At 40.5% G+C, this 4,605-nt stretch overlaps 1 pseudogene; it reads right to left on the reverse strand.

The window, feature by feature from the left end:
- Window positions 1-2,388: 2,388 nt before the first annotated feature.
- LOC106996222 (olfactory receptor 1L6-like) lies at window positions 2,389-3,319 on the reverse strand (annotated as a pseudogene).
- Window positions 3,320-4,605: the final 1,286 nt, after the last annotated feature.

Here is a 4,605-nt window from a genome sequence, read left to right on the forward strand (position 1 = left end):
CTGCAGAGGATGTGGAGAAATAGGAACACTTTTACACTGTTGGTGGGAGTGTAAACTAGTTCAACCATTATGGAACACAGTATGGTGATTCCTCAAGGATCTAGAACTAGATGTACCATATGACCCAGCCATCCCATTACTGGGTATATACCCAAAGGATTATAAATCATGCTGCTATAAAGACATACGTACACGTATGTTTATTGCGACACTATTCACAATAGCAAAGACTTGGAATCAACCCAAATGTCCATCAGTGACAGACTGGATTAAGAAAATGTGGCACATATACACCATGGAATACTATGCAGCCATAAAAAAGGATGAGTTTTTGTCCTTTGTAGGGACATGGATGCAGCTGGAAACCATCATTCTCAGCAAACTATTGCAAGAACAGAAAACCAAACACTGCATGTTCTCACTCATAGGTGAGAACTGAACAATGAGATCACTTGGACTCGGGAAGGGGAACATCATACACCGGGGCCTATCATGGGGAGGGGGAAGGGGGGAGGGATTGCATTGGGAGTTATACCTGACGTAAATGATGAGTTGATGGATGCTGATGAGTTGATGGGTGCAGCACAGCAACATGGCACAAGTATACATATATAACAAACCTGCACGTTATGCATATGTACCTTAGAACTTAAAGTATAATAATAAAAAAAAAGAAAAAACAACAAATTTATTTGTCTCAAGTTATAAAGTTCCAAACACTATCACCATCATAATAAACAACTTTTATCAAGCATTTACAATAGGCCATGCAGTGTGCTACTTGCTTTACACAGATTGTCATCTCATTTAATCTTAATGAAACAAGCTATTATTATTATTTCCATTTTATGGATGAGACAAGTTAGGTTTAGCAGGGTTGCTAATTTGTTGAAAATTACAAAAGTAGTAGCAGAGTCAGGATTTGAATCCAAAGGCATTATGCTCTTGGTAGCTACTCCCTCACACCATACCATAGCTGTCCCTTGGTGTGTATCTCCCACAACAAGTAGCATGCTCACTGGATGATGGTTTTTATTCAATTGGTGTGGCTGTCCCATCCTTTTATACCTTGCTTCAAGACTGACCATTGGAAAATTTTTTCATCAGTTAAAGTCAGTTTCATCTTCTGCAACATCTTTTTTTTTTTTTTTTTTTCTCATTGAGGTAGGTTGCTATGTTCTCCCACCTTTTATTTTTGCATCAAATCCTCTTAGTTCTTCTTTGTAAAGCTATAGTTTCCCCTCAACTTTTCTTCATTTGTCCGCTTCACATTCTTTAGCCATAGTTTGTATTTCAGATGTTTGAAGTGCTGGGCAGTGTGCCCCATGGAGGCTTTGATAGTGAAATTATTTGAAATTCAGTGAAGATGAGATGGAGGAACAGGGATGGAGAAAGGAAGGTCAGTGAGAATCATGTTCTAATGATTAAGGGGGGCCTTCTTCATATCCATTGGGATTCCCCCCCAAAAAAACTGACAAAATAGTGATAAAGTCCTAAAGAGAATAATTACACTTAATTTTCAGAAACACTTAGACTGAGCTCAATGGGAGGATGTATGAGAATGTATTTGCCACCCCATTATAAAACATGGAATGCTAGTTGGAAAGGGACATAGAAACATTTCTATATAATGTTATTCTAGTGGTTGACATTTATTATGATGTTGCTATGTGCAAGACACTGTTCTAAGTATTAGGTTGGTGCAAAAGTAATTGTGGAAACAGCAATTTTGCACCAACCTAATTCTTAATACATAATTCATATATGTCTTAGAACACTTATTAGATCATTAAACTCTAACAACAATTGACTGCATACAAAAAAACCAAGGCACAAAAAGATTAATATACTTTCTTAAGAACACAGGGCTGATAACTCTTGGATCTGGGCTTATAGCCCAAGTAGTATACTAAAGGACTAGGGAATTAAAACTAAAAAAGATTAAGTAAATCACTTAAGTCACTAAATGGCAGACGTGGAAGCTTTAAAACTTTTTTTTTATGGTGAAATACTGGTTTACACTGGTAATGTACATGAGATGCATGAACTAGGTATTTCAAAGGAAAAGGGAAAAATATACCAAGGAAGAGGGGAGAAGTTGGGGAATTATTTTATAACTTAAGATATTTATCATCTTAAATTATTTTGTAATTTAAGATGCTTATAATAATGACTCATCTAATTTTTATGAAGAAGAAAAACAAACTCTTATTAAAACAAACTGTTGACAATCTCCTGTCTGCTATTTGGAATATAAATAGTTTTGAGGACAGAAGCTATGATTTACGTTACTTTCCCCACAGATTAAGTACTTGCAGATAGTAGGTGCTTAACATATAATTGCTGAGTCGATTCCTAAACTTCTAGAGGTAGCAAAATATGCATATTCTATTCGGTTCTTTTTGCTAGCTTTCTCAAGGCCTGTTTCATGTCCTTGTTCCTAAGGCTATAGATAAAAGGGCTCAGCATGGGAGTAACTACTGTATAGATGACAGTGATCACACTATCCTTTGTCACTGAGTAGGTAGATGAGGGGCAAATGTACACAGATGTTACGGTCCTGTAGAATAGCGCCACAACCGTGAGGTGGGATCCACAGGTGGAGAAGGCCTTGTACCTGGCTCCTGCTGAGGGGACCCTCAGAACAGCACAGGTGAGAGAGACATGAGAGACAATAATGAAGATAAAGGGACTCAGGATCACAAAAGAGCTCTCTGTGAAGGCCAGAAGCTCATTGACAGAGGTGTCAGGGCAAGAGAGCATCAGCTAGTGGCTGGACATCACAGAAGAAGTGGTGAATGACGTTGGGCCCACAGAAGGACAGGCAAGCCATGAGAAGAGTGTGGGTGAGCGAGTGGAGGTGGGTTGTCACCCAGGATGCAGTGACCAGCAGGAGACAGCGCCTGGGACTCATGGCCGTGGTATAATGCAGTGGGTTACAGATGAACATGTAGCGGTCAATGGCCATGGCAGCCATGAGGAAGCTGTCTGTGATCCCAAAGGCCACAAAGAAATACATCTGGGTGAGGCACTGGGCAAAGAGGATTGTCCTTGTCTGAGTCAGCATGTTCACTAACATTCGTGGCACGATGACAGTGGTAAAGCAGATGTTCACCAGGGACAGGTTAGAGAGGAAGAAATATGTGGGAGTGTGGAGGTGGGCGTCCCCCCAGATGGTTGCAGTGATGACCGAGTTGCCAGCCACATTGACCATGTACATGAGCAGGAAGCTGGCAAAAAGCCACACCTGTTGTTTTGAGTCTGTGGTCAGCCCCAGAATGAGGAATCCAATCAAGTGACTCTGGTTTCCCCTTGGCATTGCTGCCCTAAGAGTAAAAAAATATGAAGGAATATTAGGTGTATGTCCTGGCTTGGAGTCTTCAATTTGGTATAGGATATTTCAGCTTGCACACTGCATAAGGGGGAGCCATATACAGTCTATAATATAACTTCACAGATTTGATGTGGACACATCTTGATTTCACCTCCAACTTTCAACTAATTCTGTGCACTTGAAAAAGGCACTTCATCTCTTGCTTTTTAAAAGACAAAAATTATAATATCTATATTCTTAGATTATTCTGAGTATAAGTGGTAAAGATTATAGGAAAGATAGTCAGAAAGTCATTATTTTTCTTCATTTCCGAAAGAACGGTAACTATGACACACTTTTTTTCTTTTTCTTTTTTTTTTTCAAGACAGAGTCTCGCTCTGTCACCCAGGCTGGAGTGCAGTGGAGTGATCGTGGCTCACTGCAACCTCTACCCACTGGGTTCAAGCGATTCTTCCACTTCAGCCTCTCTAGTAGCTGGGACTACAGGAATGCACCACCATGCCTGGCTAAGTTTTGTATTTTAATTGGGGCCGAGTTTTGCCACGTTGGCCAGGCTGGTCTCAAACTTCTGGCCTCAATTGATCTGCCCACGTGGGCCTCCCAGAGTGCTACGACTGCAAGCATGAGTCACCGCGCCTGCCACTATGACACATCTTTTTGCTCTGTCTGTCCTCAGTTACTCTTCTTCTGTGGAGTGTTAAACTCCACCTGATGCTTCTGGCTATGTTTTCTCTTTTTCTTCTCATCTGTGTAAGAAAAAGTGGGTTATCCTAAGTTTTGCCTGTAAATAAAAAATCACATAATCATTGTAGAGATCATATTTCTGGATTTAATCCCTCTTGGGAAAAACATACTTTTAGAATGTATTTGGCAGTTTAATTATGGGGAGGAAGGTCTAGGAGTGGCTGAGACCTGAAAATTCAACATGTCCATTAGAATGTAGAACTGTCTGTGGTGGATGGAAGGTTGAAGTACTGTATCTGGCAGAGGGAGCCTATTTACCCAACATTGATCTCGATGTTTCAGCGAGGTGAATGGCATCAAAGAAGACCCAGAGAAACTAAGAGGTGGGTGTCCTTAGAGGCAAGAAGTGTCCAAGGGAAAATGAAAATGTGAGAATATATAACATTATGGCAAAAAACACTGCAATGTATGAATAGGAAGGTGACGAGGTTCAGGAACTGGTCCCTGTTCCCCACAAAAGGCTAAAGCCTGGGAGAATAAGCCAAGGTTTCAGTCAGGCAGGAATTCAGGCCCTAGTCATTTATTTA

Source organism: Macaca mulatta, chromosome 15 (assembly GCF_049350105.2).
Source record: "Macaca mulatta isolate MMU2019108-1 chromosome 15, T2T-MMU8v2.0, whole genome shotgun sequence".
NCBI classification, from domain to species: Eukaryota; Metazoa; Chordata; class Mammalia; order Primates; family Cercopithecidae; genus Macaca; species Macaca mulatta.